Below are 22,851 nucleotides of genomic sequence, written 5' to 3'. Positions count from 1 at the left end.
ATAAAAGTGTAGAAGGGGAAAAATGGTATTGTCTTTTCCCTGTGAAGTACCATATTTCCCATGCAATTTCCTGCTGCTTGAACAGTTCAGCTTTTTTTCCCAATTCACACTTTTCCAGAAATTTTCCAGAATTGCTGTAGTAGACCCTAAGCTTGGGAATTGACCAGTAAAAAGAACTTAAGATGAAAAGTTTACACTTATTTAGCATTTCTATCAAATCTTTTAAAGGATATAAATAATGTTTAGCAGGGATAATAGGTTTTCCAAGGCCAGGGAAAAAACATTTCCAAAGTGAGTCAGTTTTAATTTATTTTTCTTTAACATTATGTACTCTCGTAAACTAAATAGAGATTTTTTTCCTTGAGTACAGAGTTATTCACACGTGGCAATATTTATAAATGTAAAAATGTCTTTTTTTTCAATCACTTAGTATGTTTAAAATCATAAGTAAAAAGAAAAAATAGGCAGGTATTTTCATCAACTTAAGTTTTACATGTCAAGTGAATGACTACTTCTGTTGAAGTTACCTCGTGACCTTTCTACTAAGACACCTAGGTTTAACCTTCAGCCTGTAAATAAACATCGAGATACACTGATTAACCTATATCTTTTATGCTACTAAATGACAGAGATCAGCTATACTAGTTTGAAAAAGAGGTCATCATATCGAGAGCTCTAAGGACCACTAGTAATCAATGCATAATTTCACTGATCTAGATCCTCAGTTTGTAAAAGTCCATATAATTTCAGTGAAGCAGAAGGGCTCTATATTGATTTACCTCTTTTGCAAAGATAAGCACAGCACTTGGCTCAGCTCCCTGTATAAAAGAGAACTTTGGCACAATGGAGAAGAAAAGAAGAATTGAAACTGTCCAAGAACAGAAAAGAAGAATTAAAATTGTCCTAGAACAAATGTTTCATTAATGTCTTTTCTATAAACTTTAAAAAATTATTTTGAAGATTAAGGTATATTTAATATGGAAACAGTACTATTCTGAAGTTTTCACAATGTAATTCCACACATCTTAGCATAGCTTTTATTTGGACTCTGTATGAAGTTTTTTCAGGGATTTTTTAGATTTATATGTTAGGGAAAAAAAAAAAAAGTTAGGAAAAGCTTGTTAATAAATTTTCAAAATGAAATTAGGACTAGCTGACGTTTTCCATCAAAATGGAATGCTCCAGTATAGAGCATTCATTCCTATGAGAGCTTGTGAGAGAAGCATGTGCAGAATCAGTACTGTCAGTGGGTTGATATCTTGTTCACCAAGACAGAAAGTGTAGCAACTGATGTTCAGACCTGAAGTCAGTCTTGCCTTTAGAGCTCTTCCACCTATATTCAACAGGTAAGCAGGAGACATATATCCCATAAGCTGTTGATTAGGGCAAACATTGAAGTTACATGAAACTTTCCTAAAAATTACAGGTGAATGCTCCAGACTATTCTGAGAGCTGGATTTCCCTTTTCTGTTACTTTTTTTTTTTGAAGTTTTGATAAGACTGTGCTCCAGGGTGGAATACTTCTTTTCCAGTCTTGTAGACAAATAACTAGTCAGTATTATTTAGTTCTCATTTAAGTTGCAGTAGGATAAATATTGTGTTCACTCCATTGGTCGAGAAGGCAGATGTAAAGAAAGACAAGCTCAGGCAATTATAGATTTGACTGCCTACTTCACTTTTAAGAACAATGACAAAAATGAAAGAAAAAACAAATAATTAAAAAAGGAATCTGAATGCACATGAAAGATAACAAGATGATGTGTTATGGTCACCATCAGTTTATCAAGAGCAACTCATGTCAAGGTAGTCTGAATTTATTTTGATGGCAGGTTACAGCCATATGAATAGTAATGAGCAGTAGATACCATTTTTCTTGACTTCTGTAATGCTTTTAACACTGTCTCACATGGCATTCTTACGAACAATTTGTGGAAATATGAATGTGCTCACAGATGAGGAAACACCACTGTTTGAAAACAAGTGTTTTATAATATAGTTATTCATTCATTCTGGAAGAATGTTATAGCATGATCAGGCAAGGTGACTTCATGTTTGACCTACATTTGATATTTGTGCACAATACTGTGTACACAGTACACAGTAGAAGAAATAAAACTCTTCTGGAAAAGGAGGTAACGCTGGAAGAGATGAGAGAGAATAAGAGAGGGAAACAGTCGAAACTGGATTATGACACTGATAAAACTATGAACAGAAATTAGTATGCAGTGGGAGGGATGCAGAAAAATATCAGGCATGTCACTACTAACACATTATAGTATAGCTCTGTGAAATATTGTATAAATACATTATCTCTTTCAATTCTTGAGGTAAATAGGTCAAATAGTGGTTTACCTTGGGAAAAAATACTATTTTTACATATTCATCAGGGCAAAGATCACTCCATTCTTTTGCAAAGTAAGTATTAATGAGACAGCTTTACAAAATTTACCGATAATAGATCCTCTGAATTATTAAAGATATTCTGCAGCACACATACAATGCTATTCAAATATAATGACAATTAAATGCTTCCCATTAGTTTATTTCTATTTTTATTAGTTTGGTGATGTTCTTTCTGGTCCATGATATTAATAGATGAAAAATAAATTAATGACAAACAAAACTTATCTTCACGTGGATTCTGTTATTTCATGTATGGAACACCAGAGAGTTTTCTGGAGAGTTTCATGTACGGAACACTGCAGACAGGAACACTGTCTTCAAAATCTTTGGCATATCAGTAGTTTTATACATGAAGCAACTCACTTAGCCTTTCTTTTAACTTTTAGCTAAAGAAATACTGCACAAAGTAATATAATATACAAATTAATCACTCCCAGCTTCTCTGATAATCAGTGAAAAGCTTGGAAACAGCATAATTTCTTTTCACAGTGTTATAAATAACAATATATCTATGTAAAGAGCAGTCTGCGGAATTGCATAAAGTTTTGAAGATCCCAAGGACATGTTCTGTCAAGTGGTTACAGTCCACAGATGGACATTTCTGTGAAAAATTGGACTTAATTTATGAAACTATTCCTGCTCCAAGATCTGAGGTCCAAATTATAATCAGTTATTTGTTCAGAGTCAGTCCTCATCTGAAAAGGATTTCAGGATTGGCTCAAAGGAAAATAAGTATTAAATATGAAATTATTTCTCTGTTGAGTACAAATTTGAAAGAACAACCTTTAGAAGATAACTATTTTATGTATTTCCAATGCCCTGAGTTTTGCTATTCCTCAGAAAAAAGTCTGGTCTGATGCCAGATCGAATAAATGACAAAGCTCCCCATTGGTTGCAGGAGATGCGTGATAAACTTCCAAGACATGAAGGGCAATGAAAAGGTCTTTTCATCAAACAGGAAAGAGGAAGAGATTCCTTGCAGGTTTGTTGTCAAGGTATGTTTCTAGTTTATTGTATGCAGGAAGGCTGACAGCAAAGGAGATGCCACAACTAATCAGCAGTAGGGTAATTAATGCCTCAGATAATAGAAGAAAACCACCAGATATCTGAAATTAAGGAAAAACATATCATTAGATAATGTGGATTCCATCTTTCCCACATTTTGCTTAAAACAAAATATCTGACCAATAGATGTTCCAATGTTTTGCTCAAACAGTATAATAATATTACAAAAATTCCTAATCGTAGTGTGAGCATATTGCCATTGCTTTTGTGTGCATATGCAAGCCAAGCCTGATACCTCTCAGGACTATAGACAGATGGGTTTAGGGAAGATCAAATTTAGGTTTTGCTTCTTATCAAGGGAAAAAAGGAATTAACTTTTGGACTTAATGTTTTTGAATGAATGGGTAAATTGATTGTGTGACAATCACATCTGACAATTTTATATGTACTCTTTAGGAGTGGGGATTAGGTAAAATGAATTACTGTATTCAATTTGTTTTCCTTGGTTAACAGAAAAGTTTTTCATTTTAATTCATCCTATAGTCATAACTGAAGTCATGTTCGAACTCATATCTAGAGTTTACTAGAAGATTTTAAGAAAATTTTAAGTTTATATAAAAAGGAAACAATGAGAAAAAGGAGATATAGATATTATTTTATTTTAGTGTTAGGGTTTCAGAAAAAGGAATTTACCTTTCTCAAATAAAGTTTCTTCAAAAACTGGTAAGTTTATAAAAGTGCTTCATACTTGATGAATTGTCATTTTCAGATGAAAAACATTTTGTCCAGTTCTAATTAGTGTGCTGCTGCATTAATCAAATTTCCTGGTTTGAGATGCAGCACACCCTGTGAAATTCCTTGTGTTCCACTTCTTCTAGTCAGTTGAGAGTGGAATGTCAATTATGATTATAAACTATTGTTATATCTTCTTCAAAGGCACTCTATACTTTCTTGAGAGCTGTTACAATTTGGTTCCTCTGAGGCACAAAATACCAGGCTAGACTTTTTCCTCAGATGTTAGAAAATGGTTTAACATGAAGAATCAAGTGACTAAGCCTATTCACAAGACCCAACCAGGACCATTTTACATCTAATGAGAAAGCTTTCAAAAAGGAGAAAAAAAAAAAAAAGTCTATGTAATGCCCTGAAAAATTACAAGATTTAGGCTGTTGACAGTGTTGATATTTATTGTTACCAAGAGTTTTTTTGCTGGAGGTATTTATTTCCACTTTCACCTCTCTACCATGAACAGTGGAAGACAGCTTATGTCTTCTATGACATTTTATTTACAATGGTGATTCATGATACTCTTGTCCAGAAGCTCTATAAAGACAACAGAGAATCACAGAATAATTTCAGTTGGAAAAGAGCTCTGGAGGCCATCTGTCCCAAATCCCTGCTCAAATCAGGGCCAACTTCAAAGTACATCCAACAGAAGGATATGAAGTTCAATAATGGGAGTCCTTATTTCTAGGCTCTCCATCTGAGACCAGCTTAGTATACAACTTTATTCCTATCAACACACATATTTCAGAGTTCAAATATAAGCATGAAGACATAAATATATAATACATATAATCATAATATTCCTCATTGCTCTCAGAGTATAATTTCCATATGCAAGATGATTGTCTTTTATTAAATTGTCTCTAATGGGAAGTTAATTAATAAAGGATTTCAGAGCAATGGAAGAATCAACAGTTCGCTTTATCAATATAAGTGTATTTTGTTACTAGATGTGATAAAATTACTTGAAGAACTATTTGGGGAAAAAAATGATTTCTGCAAAGACTCTGAGATGGTGCCGCAAATCCAGCATCTAGGGCAGACCACAAGCCAGACTGAGAGAGCAAAAGCAAGATCATCCATCGATTGCTTTAGTCATTTCACAAAGATGTTTGATTCAACATGGTACAATGGTCACAAATTAGAAACCATTAATTTTGCTAAAAAACATGAAGGTTTATTCAAGCTGATAAGTAGCATGCAGACTATTCCACTCAGTATCCCCTAGCACCTTCCTGATTGCTAACACTGAGAGCCTGGCTAATAAAACTGTGATAGCCATAAAAGTTAGGTCACAGGTCAAGAGCAAATAAATTACAGTAGCAACCTTAAAAGAATAGGAGATGGAAGAAAAAAATATTTGATCCTCACTCTTAGAACCCCCAAAAATAAGACGTATACCCTAGAGAAAATCTGAAAAAACAATCAACCTGTGTAATTCAGACCATGTTTTAGGAATTGTGCTTCTATGGCGATTTCTTTTAGGTAAATTCTGGTATATGTTGGTAAATATGAATAACTGATCTTTTTTTCCTTAGTTACTGGAAATGCCTGAAAAATTCTGAAGTCAGATCAGAACCATTCCATTAAAACCTTTGCATGAGGTTCCTCTTTCTTCTGGTGTTCAGAATCTGGTAAATTCATTTGATGGGCTTTTCTTGTATTGGAAGAGGTGGCAAGCAGATAATCCCTATATACTCTCTTCATCTCTTTCACAACTTACTATGATGGATATGAAGTCCAGAACAGAGGACTTTTCATCTACTGTTATATCAGGTGCCATATAAGCATAGAACAAAAAATCCCCTATCCTTACCACAGAGAAAAATGTGTTGCGATCCAAATAGTGAATATGTTCAGACTCAGATGGATGGGTTAATTTTAAGATGAACAATTTTTGTGCTTCAGAAAAAAGTGTAGGGGAGAGACAGGAGGGAGGTAATGCTCTAAAACCACTAAACTATTTTTTAAAGAATTCATGAAGCAGTTTCAAAATGCATATGCTTTTTAGCCTAATTAAGCATATGCTTAGCAATTATTGATTTGATGTGCTCACTCCAGGGCTTAGAATGCAGAAAGTATTTTGTGACACTGGGAAATATGTTGCTATGCAATTGTAAGAAAACTCTGCAGGCAGCTGAGTATAGTTTATATTACTAATGTTGTTTGTAAAAACAGATTCTTTTCTGTCAGATCTACCAAGGGAAAGAGTCAGATCTAGACACATGAGAGTACATGTGTAGAATATAGACAGAAGAAAAGCACGATATATAATACATAACCCATTCCCTAACCTCTCTATAAAATATCACATACTCAGTTGTACTCAATGACAGTTGAATCAATTGACCTCAAACCAAGTACCTCAAATAAAGTACCAGCTATTTTTCATCTATTTTAAGATTCAGTTCCCTTTTGAATTCTCCTTTAGGAGTGGAAAGGAGGCAGGCTTGGCCTTCCCAGGATCCTTTGGTTTTTATTCTTTCTGGCTTGATAAAGCATCCTCTTTATCATCTCTGAAGAAAGACTTGCAGAGGAACGGATGTTCCAACAATCATCCTGTGAAGGGTGTATTGAAGAGGTGTCTTTTTCTTGCTGGACTTCTGAACTGAACCCATTTCTAAATGTTTGATCCATTTTTGAAATGAAGTCTGGGTTTTTTCCTAGCTAAATAGCATATTGCTACAGTTTGACATATGCAAATAATTTAAGAACATTGCATATTGCATGTGCCCAGAAAGCCCAGTCCATTTCTACATGAAAGCATTTGAAAATACTTCATTTTTCAGTGGTTAAAAATCCCATATATTTTGCATTACAGTAGCAATAACAATAATGATCTAGAAGTGAAGATGATCGTCTTGTTTGACTACCAAATTTTCAATGTGACAGTACTAAGAACAGAAGGTTTTTGGAGACCCAGAAATAGCATGTTTACTACATTTGAGCAGTTTATATTCTAATAATGTGCTGTCTTGAATTTCTTGGGACATTTCTTGACTGCTTGTAAATTTACAGTGGTACCGTCTGGCACAGCAATTTCATGTCAGCTATTATCTGTGGAAACAGATTAAAGCATCCCTAAAGCTTTTTTCCTTTATTCGAAGAGAATTTTCAATCCATTAAAAGCATTCAGAGAAGGGAAAGGAATAGCAAGCAAGCAAGCAACCTATTTTCCAGTTCAAGCGTACTCTGGCTCTTGATTATGGACACCGTATAGATAATAGTACAGTATTAATAGGTACTGTTTGGCAAAAATTTACATTTCTCCATAAGCATTGATTTTGGAGGCAATGAACAGGGAGTGGCATCAGCATCAACATCTACTGTTAGCATGTCAGAGGGTGTATTTGCAGGTAATAGAGAAGGTTAAAATAAATACTCAGTAGGGATGGTCTTCTTTTTAGGTAACACCTTAAAAGTGCTATATTCTGATCATGAGCTGGGGCTCAAATGGTCTAAATAGTCTTTGTGTTTGTAATTCAAATACAGAGAAATAATTTTTATTTTACTTCACATCTCCATTTTCACAATTTTTCTTCTCTAGTTTCAGAATACCTGAATGCACAGGCACATAAACAAGTTTCTTCATGGGGAGGTAGGGTGTTAAATTCACATTTGAAGTGAAGGGGTGTTTCCTCCATGATTCTTTAAAGGCATAGACCTCCCAAACAAAATGCAGACTCTGGAGTGGGACTGGTAAGAATTACCAGATTTCAAAAGGAAATTGAAAAAATGTGTTATGGGAGGTCATGAAGATGACAGGGTCACCAAAGATATCACATCAAGAGAAGTAGCTGAAGGAAGCAGGAAAGCTGGAGAGGAGAGTGAAAGAGAGAATGGGAGGCTTAGGAAGGGAGAGGTCTGACAGGTAGTAGGTGTAAGTTGTGAAGCAGTTTAGGGGAGGATTAGCTCCTGTGGGTGAATGTGAGAAAATCCCATGAGTCAGTATCCTATGGCAAGACTATTTTAAGACAATAGGAAGGAAAAATGTAACATTAAACCCCAACAGTGGAATTATTTCCTGCATTTTTCCTTACTTGATAAAGAAAGAGAGACTGAACAGTTATTGACTCATGTCTGGGATGAAGTAGAAGTCATTTAACCAGCATACATGTGATATGTCTAGGAAGGGGAATAATATTTAGGTTTTCAAGAACCAACCTCAGAAAAAGAGGGATACGCTTTGCATCACTGGCTGCCTGAAGGAACACGTCAGGATATTTTGAGATGATAGTGTCTATGAGGGAAGGCCTTAAGCTCTGAAGTGTCCCAGAATGGTCTAAAAAGGCTCTTTGGCCAGAAAGGGGACAAGTGGAAGTGATTTTTAAATTATATATATAAATTTCTAAAAAAACCCCAGCTTTTAAAAAAACGTATTTTGCAGACTTAGGTACAAGTTCTCTGAGCCTACTGATTTTAAAATATATTCTCTTAGTAAATGCAGTCCGGTATCCTTCTTAGGATAGGTATTTCACGATTTTCACATGGTGAGAGTACATAACAGCTTTTTCAAATACAGAATGTACATATTTTTATAAAGATTTTTTCCTTCTGTATGCCTAATTATTAGCAATTTGATGATTGCCATGAGTTAAAACAAGCATAACATCCCATGATGACTCATATAATCTCTTAATTTAGATTTCAAAGACATTTCCGAAGTCTCTGAATGAAAATCATCTAAAATCCTTGATCCTCTGGGAAGCTAAAAATATCTGACCATGAAAAAGCTCCCTTTTTTAGTAGGATTTTACTGACTCCCAGAAAACATTGTATTACAAACTTGTTAGCAGGAGAGGACATTTTGCTATTGGATTCTCACCAAAGCTGTGAAGAAAAGAACTTTCCATTTTCCCTCTTGATTCCTCAAACGGTATCTCTGAAAACATGGAATATGATTGGCTTTTTCTTAAGACCGTTCTCTGAACACACAGCAATTTTTATAGCTGAGTCTAGGTAGCAACAGTATTTATCCCAAGGGTGATCTAATTAATTTTAATTTTGCAGACTCTCTGTATCTAATCTCAGAAGCCATACATTTATCTTTTAAAATTATTTTTTCTGCTGTCTTTTAAACTTTTATGTTTAGTGAGTGCTTATGTGCTTCATTTTTTCTAATATTAACTCAAAATATATTGCAACTGGTACTTTATAGCATGTACTATTTCAGGCACAGAATACGGAGGTTTTATGTGTTCTATAACTTTTTGGGAAAAAGCATGCACTTAATTTTGGATTTAGCTATCTCACTAGTACCAATAGGAAGAAATATATGTTAATAGGCATGAAGATGTCACTTTCCATGAATATTAATATTATAATTCATAAATAAAAATGAAAGACCTCTAATATGCTCTTGAAATTTACCTATGATGTATCCTCTCCACGTGTATATATAAACTCATGCAAAAACAAGTCAAGTCAATACTAAAGCAACATTGATTTAGAAACCCTAGAATATGTTTAATAGAACTGTGCCTGCTAGGAAAAAGAAACAGATAAAAAAGTGTGTACAGGGAATAATATTATCTCACTGCACTATAGATAACTCCTTACAAGAACAGTTAAATAAAAAAGCATCTGTGTGGCAAGCTTTGCAGGAACTTTGTAAAACAGCAATGAAGAGGTAGAATGATTGGGTTTTTTCCAAAGTGATTATTGACAGTGAACCAGTTGCTATTTAACAGCTGTAAGAAAAGGCAGTGTTTTTATTCATTTTCTTCCTATTCTCCTTAATCAGTTTGAAAATGGCAGTGAACTGTAAAGAGTCCGTAGATGATACAAAATGTTCAGGACAGTCAGATCTAAAACTTCCAATACAGAATGACTAGCAATAAAATGATGGATGTAACGCTGTCAGCAATGAAAAGTAATGTGCAGGGGGGAAAATCAACTTTAACTACGTTTACACATCGGCAGGCTCTAAAATAACTATTACCTCTTGGGAACAAGGTCTTTCAGCCACTGTGAATGCTTCCCTGCAAACATCTGTTCTCTGAACATTAGTAGTTGAAATGGCAGAGCTATTTCAAATTACTAGAAAAGATATGGAGTCAAAACATGTTGCTTTATTTTACTGTATAAATCCCTGAAACACCTACAGCTAACGTGATGCTGTGCAGTTCTGGTCACTCTGTTTAAAACCAATTAGAACATATATATGTTCTAAATCCCTATACAAGCAGTGAGAGCACCAGGTGAAATAATTAAGGCACAAAAAGGTGAAATGAGAGGCTTTTGATTTTGTTTGGTTTATTGTCTGGCTTTTTTTTTCCTAATTAATTTGTGGAATACAGTGTTGCAGGCTGCTGTGGAAACCAAAAGATCAGAAAGGGATGACGTAAGTTCATGCAGGATGGGTTCATTTATGCCCATCTTGAAGATGAACTTCTCAGCACTGCAATCCTTCTATATCATATGATGACAGGACCCTCAAAAGCGCTTTGTGCCAACTGAGATGCCTCATGATCTCACAAAAATAACCCTGGATTTATGGATATCTCCTAGGCTTCCTTTACCATCCTCCATTACCAGTGGAGAGAAATAGGAATTTGTTTTAGAAATCTCGTACAGACTGAGGTGAATTGCATCCTATATTATATGGCTATGGCAAGAGTCTGGATAGCTAGTTCAGATGCATATCTCTGCACTGTACACTCATTACCACAGCATGTTTAGGACCACAGGATGTTTAGAAGGCCAAACATTCAAAAAAGGGATTGAATATATTCATAGCAAATAGACTTCATAGTGGGTTTCTCAGGTCAGCTTATCTACATAGCTGATACTTACTTTTTATGTTATATGTCCTACTAGTGATGCCTGGGCAAGCTGAGTAAGAAATCTGATCATACCATGGTTGTCATATATCTAGGAAACTGAGGACTGAAGACAGAGTTAATTTTGAATATATTGCAGAATTACTGCTTTTTTACTTTCTAGAAGGCAGATAACTGACCTGGAGACATAACAGTTTTATGCTGGACTAATGTAGAACCAGAACTACTGTAGCAGATTGGGTTGATGATCTTGTGGAAGAGTATTATTTTTATTCAGTAAGAGGAAGGGCTTCAAAATTAGGAACAAAACTTGAAGGTTTCCTCTTTAAAGAAACCTCAGAACACAGCAACAATCCTGTATTTTGCGATATCTATCTGTCCAGGCCCCTCCCTCCGTCTTGCTGTGCAAGCAGTCTCCTCACCCATGCAATCCAGTGTCATCTGCAAGTCTGTTGCCTTTGGGTTGTTAAATTAGAGGCTCTGTGTTCACAGCAATTCACCAGACAGCTGTGTTCCACTGACTTAAAACAGTCGTCCTCTACTACAAAAGGACTTAGTGAGTTCTGATAGAATGATAAGTCTTATCCACAGTTGAATGACTCTAATTCAATTAATATGACTTCATGCTTAAAAATTACTTCAGGGGCTTTATGTTTTATTTTGCTTTACTTCTGTGGTGATAACTTCACATAACCGTTGAGGTGTCCTTAACATTTCTGCTACCAAAGTGCTACAAACAGCATTTTGGTAGCAGAAACTTTAAACACATGTGGATGACTCCCCTCTAAAAAACTGTCTTAGCTGCTTCCTCCAGCTCCTCCAGCCCTAACAGAAACTTTCACAAGCAGGAGATTTCTTTTCTTACTACAGAATTGCCTCACTGGCCTTTGATGCCTTGCATATTAAAGCAAATTAGTGTGCTAAATTGAAATCTTAGCAAAAAATATTACTCAGGGTCTCCTTATTTATAGAACTGACTACTGAGGAATTGAGTTTGAATTCATATAAACATATGTTTCTTTGAAGTTTCCTCACCATCACCACTACCTTGCTACTTGTCTTTTTAAAGACAATTTATCTCATTACATTTTCAGTATGGAGATATAGAGGGAAGTATTGTTTCTTCCTTTCACTATCCTGCTCCTACAGCCTGGGGTTTGTCTTTTGTTGGTTTTTTTTTTTTTTATAAAAGGACAGACTACTGAGCCCTTATGGTGAAATCTTGTCCATGTAAACAGTCATCTTGAAACTGGTGAAAGTTCTGAAAAGCAGGAAGAAAAATTTCAATTTTATCATATTTTGAACAGTTACAATGAACGTAAGTGATTGTGCCCCTGGACTCGGCGCTGGTGAGGCTGCACCTCGAATACTGTGTTCCGTTTTGGGCCCCTCACTCCAAGAAGGACATTGAGGTGCTGGAGCGTGTCCAGAGAAGGGCAACGAAGCTGGTGAGGGGTCTGGAGCACAAGTCTTATGAGGAGCGGCTGAGGCAACTGGGGTTGTTCAGTCTGGAGAAGAGGAGGCTGAGGGGAGAACTTACTGCGCTCTACAATTACCTGAAAGGGGGTTGCAGAGAGGTGGGTGTTGGTCTCTTCTCCCAAGTGTGTAGCAACAGGACAAGAGGAAATGGCCTCAAGTTGCACCAGGGGAGGTTTAGGCTGGATAATAGGAAAAACTTCTTTACTGAGATAGTGTGAAACACTGGAACAGGCTGCCCAGGGAAGCTGTGGAGTCACCCTTGCTGGAGGTGTTCAAGGAACATGTGGATGTGGCATTGTGGGACATGGTTTAATGGGCATGGTGGTGTTGGGTTGATGGTTGGACTTGATGATCTTACAGGTCTTTTCCAACCTTAGTGATTCTGTGATTCTGTGAAATAACTATTCCTGACAACTGGGTGAATTATAATAAACACAGCAAGTAGCAAACAGCATGCAAGATCCTGTCAGACATACAGAATAGAGAATGGAAGAGAATATTGAGAATTTTAAAATACATATTTTGAAACCTTCCCTCTTTACACATTTTTTAAACATTTAAATGGGCTGCATCTTGTGATATATTTTTGATTCCTTCTTATTAGCAGTTAATTTGAAAGCTAATCATAAAACCAAATCGTGCTGTAATTAAAAAAAACCCAAGAAATATTTATATAAGCTAATAAAAATAATTGCAAAAGTCAAATATATATTCATGTGGAAAATTTTGTCTCAAGCAATAATCAAGTAAAGCAAGTACAATAGCAACATTGTATTCAAAATATGATTACATCATATTATACATATGCAAGTCATCATAAGCATATTTTTTAATATTTAAATGTCAAAAAATAGCTGCTTTTATTTTGGAAGTCAATAAGATTAGATTACAATTTTTGCGGCTTTTCCCTATAATCTGAATGATAAGAATATTTTCTGAAAACTGAATTTAATTTGTTTATGTTAATCAGAAACAGCAGTAGAATGTTATTACTACTTATACAACAAGAAGGTATCAATGAAATCAGATGAAGCCCTCGTGATGATTAAATTTGGAGTTATATTGACATCTAATTTAGATTTAGATTTAATATGCTAATATGTTACAGTGTAATGGGATAAGATCAAAGTGTTGATGATAGTTACTTTGCAAGTTTCAGCATCATATTGCATTCATTTGACTAGTCCCCATGACTTGTAGATGACGCTGGGAGATTTCTTCTGAAATAATTTACAAATAAAATAATCAACAAGGTTACTTCACTTGTTAAAGGAGACTAGACATGGAATAATGGTATATAGACTGCATATCATGTGTCAGTATGATCAGTAGCAAGAAAATGGGTTCCAAATCTGGGCAATCTGAATTTGGATTATATATTATTGTTCTTGCAGAGGGTGCCAAAAAAGCAATAATTGACATTTTGCTATGTCATTGTCTGTCTGCTTTTTTTCCCAATATTGAAATGGAAAATGCCACACAATCACAGTAAAGGTACCTCCTCTAAGTAGCAAATTCTGTCTTTAAGTGGTCCTCATTGTAAAGAGACATCATCAGTAATTCAGAGGAAGTGACAATCTGACAAGTCCACCATCTGCTTCCTAAAACATAAAATGACAAAACTTCTATCCCTGGGAGTTTATTATCTCAATTTGACAATGCAACAAATGATGTAAAACATAATATAGACATTAGCTGCTTGCAGTGAGCAGACGAAGAAGGAGAAAAAAATGTGAACATGGGAACTCTGACTGAAGAAATTAGATAATTGTTTACACGTAATTAAATTAGAAGGGACAATCTTTTTGTGTTGTTCCGATACACAACAAAAATGTTTTAAGAAACTAAATTTTTCCTTGAAATGTAAGTTCCAAATTTCAGATCACTTTAGCTGGGGTCTTTCCTTTAGCTCCAACAGAATTTTTCTTTTAGACTTTTGACAAACTTCACTGTGAGACTGAAATTAATCAAGTCTAATTTCAGACATGCAATTGCAGTACCTGAGAAGGAAATGTATGCATCTGAGGTCCTGTTCGGGTACTTATTGAGTGTGATTCTGATTTTAGGCAGGATGAATTGCCTACTGAAGTGCCTGCCTCTCTCCTTTCACTATAATGGGAACCGGTAACACCCATCTTTCCTACTTAAATGAGGGGGATGAACCTGGACCTGCAATCAGGACTGCGACTGCCTTTATGACACCATAGATTAAGATAAATTTAGTCTGACCACAGTGTCAAGGAAGAGAGCAGGGAGTAGGATCCATGGGATCAGAGTTTTGCTCAAGGTGGGAGAAAGATTAATAAATCTTAACTTTTCTGGTGTGTCAGGTAAGTGGTGCAGAGAAGTGAAAGAATCTGCTATTGCTATAACCAAAGAACAGTCTATTTGCAGGTGGAAAAAAATGTCTATCTTTTAATTACTCACTTGCCAGAGTTTTTGTGTTTGGAGGTAATGTATGTCTTTTGGGTGTTTTGGAACTAAACTGGTGGTGGATTGCAAAGCATTTTTAGAGATGGAAATGTGTGAAGTATCGTCGTAAGTGCCATGTTGCATCCTCTGCTGCTTTATGTCTTGCCTTTATACACTTTAATAATATGGTGAAAAAGATTGTGCATAACAATTACGCAGCGCTGTGCCTGTTACTTTGTATATTTATTCTGTGAAATATCCTCTTTCCTGTTCCAATAATGCTCCTAAGGATTATTTCTTGCTATAGAAATAGCAAGAAATATAGCAAGAAATAAAGAACTCTTCAAGCTCTGTTTAACCTGTACTAATGCTGTACTGAGACCATTGCTCAGCCCTGCAAGCAATAAGGCTGTATTAGCACAATACAGCACCCAAATATTAGCTCAAATACAGCATCAAACCATTTGCTTTCAGTTCTTGAGCTAGTTCAGATACATCAGTGCTATTCTCTATGTGCAGCATAGAAATGTTCTCAGATTTTCTTTCTTCCTCTGTGGGTGTCAGTATCTTTCCATATCATGGCTTCACCGATGTCTTCTTCTCATATCTGGAATGTTTAGATTTGTTTGGATTGCTAAGGCTTGGATAATGGTGAGAAAATTCTTGTTTCATGAATACAGGAAAGGAATATGGGTTGACATAATATTCTGACAGTCATCCACAGCTTCTTCCTGGAAAATGCCAGGTGAGGATCTCTTTATATTTTGGCTGATGTCCAATTATTTGTTTAATTCAGATTTTTTTTGAGTTTTTTATGATTCTGTTGTTCTCATGTGTGTATTTTTGAAAAACAAAAAAAATTCTTTCTCCTCCTTAATTTATTGTAATCTGCCTGCATTTTTGCAATCACACCCACTCCCCAGACTGTGGCTAGCAACAGGGCCAACATCCACAGGCTCATAAGAAGAAGGATGCATGTATCCATGCATTTCTGTGAACTCCCGAATGGCATAGCTCATCTCTGAAGCTTCAGGAATCCTGAGGAACTAAACAAGTTAGTCCTGAAAGCTGAGTCAACCTTCCACTTCAAAGCAACTTCTGCCACTGAAGATGTGAAAAAGATTTTTATGGAGTTTTACTAAACAGATATTGTAGAAGCTTCACTAATCCCTATGTCTTCGCTACTGCGTGGAAATACGTAGGGTATGACACTGAGTGCTAAGTTAGGAGAGACTGGTGGCCCTGTTTCCAGCACTGAGCTCTCAGTTAGGATGGCACTATATTAAAAACCACATCTGGATTCTCTTTTCTTTATCCTCCTTCCTCTCAAGGTAAAAGATTAGGGGAGGTAAAAAAAAATCCCTCCCACTCAACAAAATCATGTTAATCAGTAGAAATGTTGTTATTAATTAGGCTTGTCATCAGTGGGGTGGGAGTGGGGTGGTGTGGGGCTAACTGCAAGAGCAGAACCAGTCAACATAGTGACAAAACCCCTAAAGTTAATTTTTTAAGGGGGATATGTGTAGCAGGTGTGTATTGATTTCTGTCATTAGATCTGTCCTACTACACACACAGGACACACACTAGCCAAGGTCCCTGCCATGGGGTTTGGGTGTGCCCTTCACCCTTGAGGCATGGGAATGGGGCAGCATCCAACCATTTGAGTGCCTGAGTTGTGGCAGGGGTCTCACTGCCATGTGTGACCACCCCACCCCAGGACTGCAGTCCTCAGCCTGCGGCAGGGTGGTGGACCTCTGTGGATGTGTCCCCACAGAGGGACTACTGCTGTTTATACTATCATTTTTTAAGTTAAATAGTCAGCAGCACCCACCAATAATCTTGTTGGTCACATATCCCCAGCCTGTTTTACTTGCACCCTATCTAAAGTCTATGAGCAATAGTTGCCTGGGGTAGCATTGCCTTCTGATCTCCTGCCCAAAATGCGTTACCAGGATGCAGTGTGGTTAACAACTTATCTGATTCTTTCCAGTGCACATCTATACCATTACAGGAGGGCAAATGTAGTTCAGATCTCATCTAGCAGTGCTTTCAGGTAAGCCTCCCTCATGATAATTATCTGTGCTGCTTTGTCTTTCCAGCATGTACCAGAATCACCGAATCAGTTGGAGCTGGGCAGATACAGACCTCGTTTTATCTGAGCTGTGCTTTCAGGCAGGTTTCAACCTGTGACAAGGCTATTGACTTTTTAATTATAAAACTTTTCAAATTCAAGACTTTAGATACATCAACCTACAGATAACACAAATTGTAATGTGTGGTGCATTCTTGCTCTATCTCAGAAGCACCATTTTCTCTCTCTGTGTCTCGCTTTAGCAGGCAACATGACAACTGCAAGTGACAAATCCTTACCCTTAGATCCCAGTTCAGCTCAGTTTGTCAGTTCACTGACTTTTGAGTTCCCACTTCTGCTTTCCACTCCTAGGTAAGCAGCATACAGAACACATTTATTCTGTCATATCTGGACCAGTTCTGATATATTTAGAGAGTTTAGAGCAAAAAAAAAAGGTGTATTTTACATAACTCAGAGAGTTGATTCAGTTGGTCAGGGCAGGAAATACTGCTGGGAAGATGTATAGAACTAGCTTCTCTTCATTCTTTCCTTCAAGCTTTAAAGCCACAATTTAGATACTATCCCTGAAGAACTTCATAAATGAATGATGCGCAGAGTAGACATCAAGATAAGTGAGAGGAAAATAACATTGTCTACTCTTAGATGTCCTGAGATACTTAGGAAAGAAAGATTATCATCTGTATGAAAATCTGTGAAGGACAGTTTTGTCCTCACTATTAAGTGACACCTTTGCTTGCACATCTTGTGAAATATTCCAAATATTCTTAGTGTGTCACCTGTGCTGCTGCCAAAACAGATGCTGGTAGAAAATGTATTGCAATGAACAATGTGAAATATACCACATGGCTGTCCATCTGCTTCCAGTGCAATCACTGTTTTTCATTTATCATTTCATACTGAGATTTGAAGTTTCATCTTCATTAATGTTTGCTAAAAGACATATTCATATACATATGAAATTGTACCTACTTATGGAAATGTTATTTTTAAGTTTTCAGGGTGCAAGAAAAGTTAAGGAAAAAGTTTCTGCTGAAGTTTTATCAATTTTTACGATAAAATTAATCTGCTTTCACTTCATCAACACTGCTTTGTCTCTTAAATATTTCAGAACCATATAAGAATTTTGGTCACAGCACTTTTTGCTGTGCAGTCCTAAAATGTGTTTTACCTACTTTGGTACTGAGAGCCTCTAACTGAGGGGCTATACAACTGTCCATCCGCCATGGCAGAAGAGGAGCAACAAAGGAAAATGGCAGTGAAGAAATGGAGGAAGAGTGCTGGTTTCATTTGACAAGGACAGAAAAGTGAGGATTCATCAATAAAGGGGACAGAAAACTGGTGAACTGAGAAGCCGAATAAAAGATATGAAAGGAGAAGGAAGAAGAAAAACTGTAGAGAAGTATAAAAGAGCATATACACAAGATAGGTGTTTAAATTTGAGTTTACAATATGGTAATGTACGATACTGAAGTTATTTAAAACTATTACAGGATTAGAATAGTGACAAGACTAGAAATAAAATAGATAATCTAATTTCAAACCCAGGTACTACCTACCACCAAGGAAGAATATATTCTCAGTTTTCTAGGTAAAAATTCCATAAATGGCTCACTAAATATTTATTAATCCTGCTCAATGCACATATATTTCTTTTTAAATACTTCTTCTGACTGAACCCTCTGTAGTTTGCTTCTTTCTTCAAAAATTGGTTCCTCATTATGACTCATTATCCCATCTGTGGAAGCACATGAAAAGGCCAAAGCACAAATACTTGAAGGATTTCAATGTATTGATACATTTTTCTCATGCAGAGTGCTTGGTGATGAAATGGTCCAAACTATGTCACTTGCATAACCTCATCAGAACAGTTATTCATTCATGGTCACGAGTCCCTTGGCATCAGACTAAATTGAAACAACAGTCTCTAGGCAGGCCTAATTGATATCAATCAGTGTTTTTATCATGAACTGTGAAACAGAGTCAAGCACATCATCATATCTTCTCAGTAGTTACAATGTGTCATGCAACATGTCAGTCTAGAAGTTAATTAGGGGTTCTTTGACAGGATACAGAAAGCTAGCTTGTGCCACTGAGATGCTGGCAGGCAGATATGTGAGATTATGTTTAAGGCTAACTTCAGTGCAAAACCACTAAGCTCTGTGGAGTTTAAACAAATTTTAACACCACAGTGGAAGTACATTATATGAGGCTTTTGGGATTTTCCTGGGAGTAAATTTCTGCGAATGCTGAAAATGCTGACTGAAGGACATATTGTGCACCAGGATGGAGCTGATAAATTTGTTTGACTATTATTTCAAGGCCTCATACATCAATGCATCAGATTTTTCTTTCCTGTTTCTTTCTCGTACAAAGCCTTACCCAATAAAATGATGCTTAGCATATACACCAAGTTATACTGACCAACATCACTTACAAGATTAATGTTGCAAGATATTTATTAACTATTCTTCTGCAAGGCAGAAGAACTCACATCACCATGAAAGCATGGGAGCATTCAAGACATCTTCAGGATGGAAACACAGGCAGTTCTGAGGCTGAGTACTGGACTGATGCTCTAGAACAGTTCCTGAGATGTCAGATTTTACCCTACATTCAACAAGTTAGCACATAGCAAGCGTCTCCTATAACTATGCCATGACACAGTCACTAAGAGCAGAGAGGTGTTAAAGAGCATGTTCTAAATATCATTTGGTGCTTTAGGCACCGGTTCAGAAATACTAGCTACGTGTGTATGTTCTTTTCCAGCATAAACCATGAAGTCAGACATTAATCCCAGATACAAGGCAGGAGGGACAGGCAAATGTCACTGCTCCTGTGTGTTGCCTCCCCCTGTCAAGGTTAATTACATACGTACGGAAGTGCTTGTCACCACTCTGCCAACACCCTACGTTGCAATGGAGTGAAGGAAAATGTCTTCTTCATACAGGGGTCTCAGGTAGGAACAAGTGAACTAAGTAACACTGATAAATAGTAGTTCAGGTAGTGCTCTCTGCCTCAGCTGAAACAGCTGATGTTGTGGAGGAGACACGGCACTGATACTGGAGGGCACTGGGTCTTAGCTGGCATTTGACAGATAGCAGTGGTGAAGCAGCAAAAAAGGATTTGCTAAACAGGAGACAGTGTAAGAGACTTCATTTTAGAATTCAGTCAAGCATGTGAATTCAGACTTCAAATAAATACACTTGATTTTAACTCTACCACTCCATTTGCTCGGGAATGCTCACATTATCTGTTACTGCTGAGGTGTCGTTTAGAAAGGTGTGCCTTGATGCCTGCCAGCTCTTGGCTGGTTGTGTGAAAACTTGTAGTCTTCCCATCCTAGCTGGAGTTTTGGTTAAGTCTTTTCCTTTACACAGCAAATGGTATGGCCTTATTTTTGAAATCAGAGCTCACAATCACTTTTACTGTACAATCACATTGATAGTTCTTAACATCATTAAAACATGCAGCAAAGGGATTTACAAGACTGTCAGAAGGCTGGTAATCTCAAAATCTTAATAAGCAATTTCTGAATCTGTAGTGACTGAGGGAAACTTCAAAATGTATTACATACTTTTTGCTGGACATTGGTATCCTCATTTTACAACAGGGTTTGGCACCAGTATCTGATTAAACAGATACTACTGCTACTACTAAAGTGTGTATGTCTTTCAACATCCATGTCATTCTTATCTATTCATTCCTTGCAACTACTGTGTATTAACATCTTGACTTGCAAGGACTCAGTTGCAGCAATGGCCTGAATGTTTTGTGAGGCAGGCCATTCATATCAAGCAGTCTTACAGCTGACTACACCTGCTGGCACATACAGATGGTTGAGCTGTACTTGGTGTATTGAGTGTGGGAAGGTGTGCCTCAAGGTTCTGCCACAGGAGAAAGAAAAATAAAATAGGAAACTGTGACTGTACCACTTCAAAAACTAGCGAATACAGACCCAATAGCTGAAACATGTAATTTTACTAATTTTACTAAGGCAGGCTAAGTATATGATTTATTTAAGAAAGGTGTGTGGGGTTTTTTTCATAGTGGCGTAGTGCCAAAATGAGTAACAAAGTAATTAAACTAGAGTTAAAATTTGATTAAGCAGAACAGGAGGAGGGGAAGAGGGAAATGAGGACAGCAGACAGCATACACAATTAACATTTATCCCTCTAACAACCATACAATTAAGATTTGGCAAGAAGGGTCAGGAAAATCTAATCATTTCCCAAAAAGTAAGGATCAGATGAAGCAGCAAATTGCAGGTTCTTATTTGGGATCCAGATGAATACATGGGTCACATAAGTCAAATCCTGAAATGAGTTTTCCTGTCTGTGTGAAGCTCAGTTGGCTGCAAACAAGATTGATGCAGTGACATCCTCATTCATCTTTTTTTTCCCAACTTTTTCATTTATTTGCTGCCTTTGATGTTGTGCAGCAGGCTTATGTCAGGGAAAATTAGCGACTTATGCCTATCAATAATTACACTAACTTTCTTGCAAGCTGTACATTATAATTTCTCCTAGGACCAGATTTACAAAAAAACCCAAACAAACAAAAAAAAGAATTCAGGCTGGTGAATTGGCACTTAGATAGATACTAAGTGCTTAAATCAGAAGCTGGAACCCTGAAAATCCCAGTTTAGCTGTTATGTCACCCTAGTATAAGCATCTTGTTTTTACCTTCTTAGCCCATAAAATTGCTTCTGTATTTTCAGGAGGCAGACACATAAGGGGAGAAGGCAGCTTCCAAGTAATTCTCATGACTGTAGTGTGCAAATTTTAGCACCTCAACTACCCTTGAAGTGTAGCCGTATCAGTGCTTTACTGCATTCAAGATAATAAAGCTGAAATCCAGGGCTTTTTAATTGAAAAGGAATGTCAGTCTACTGCCAGGACAATGAAGCTAATACGTTTAGACTTGAGCAAGTAGACTGTTCTATGCTGAACTGTACCACTGGCTTTTTATAGAGACCTAAGTATCCATGAACCTGATCACCTTACTATTCAATAAAAAGCACTATGCAATACAGCCACCTCAAACTGGTTTCTAGGTTCTGCAACAGGGCTGGACATCTAAAACTTTGGCACTGCACTCAGTAATCCAAGCAATATTTTCTAACAGTGTGTGTAGAAGAATGGCAGAAGAGAAATGGAGCTAAGTTAGTAAAGAAATAAGATGGTATGGTAGAGGAACAGTGAGGAGGGACCCATGTCCCTCAGAAGGCAAAGGGAGAGGTTAACGAGCATATGTTTTTTCAGGTTTAGATGGTCCTGATAAATAATCTTTTTACTGCGTTATATGATATAGTTGAATACCTACAATTCTATCCAATTGCCTCCCACATTAGATTTTTACACGCATGACTCCAATGGTGGGTGCAAAGGTAATCCAGCAGGTTTTGTCCATAACAATCCCTGAACAAGGAGTTAGGAGGAGTGCAGTGCAAAGACATTGATTGAATCATACAAACCGCCTTTGCATGGATGGCAAAGCTATGCTAAAAGTAGTTCTTTAGCCTTTCTCTCTCCGCTGTGTTTCCTTGTATTTTAAAGGGTTATCATGGCATTTCCCTACACTGCACAGAAGAGCAGGCTAAATGTATTCAAACGCAGAGTGTGTTTAGATTCTGTAAGTACCATATGGTTAAATGAGAGGAGTCGTAGTGCTAAAATCAACAAGCACATTAAGTTGAAAAGAGTCTATAACATGAAAGGACACATGTAAATTCTGATAACTTGAGACAAGTTTAAGTTGTTGCAGAACCAGGGAGCATTCATTTCCCAGTGGTCCCACTCTTTTCAGTCCTGAATAAAGGGAAGACATGAGGTCACAGACTTTATTTTAAAAAGATTACCTTTAAAGAGCTGCAAGACTGGTTCATTTAGCTAT

The sequence above is a fragment of the Gavia stellata genome, chromosome 4, assembly GCF_030936135.1.
Source record: "Gavia stellata isolate bGavSte3 chromosome 4, bGavSte3.hap2, whole genome shotgun sequence".
Classification (NCBI taxonomy): domain Eukaryota; kingdom Metazoa; phylum Chordata; class Aves; order Gaviiformes; family Gaviidae; genus Gavia; species Gavia stellata.
Note: the sequence above shows the minus strand (reverse complement) of the source record.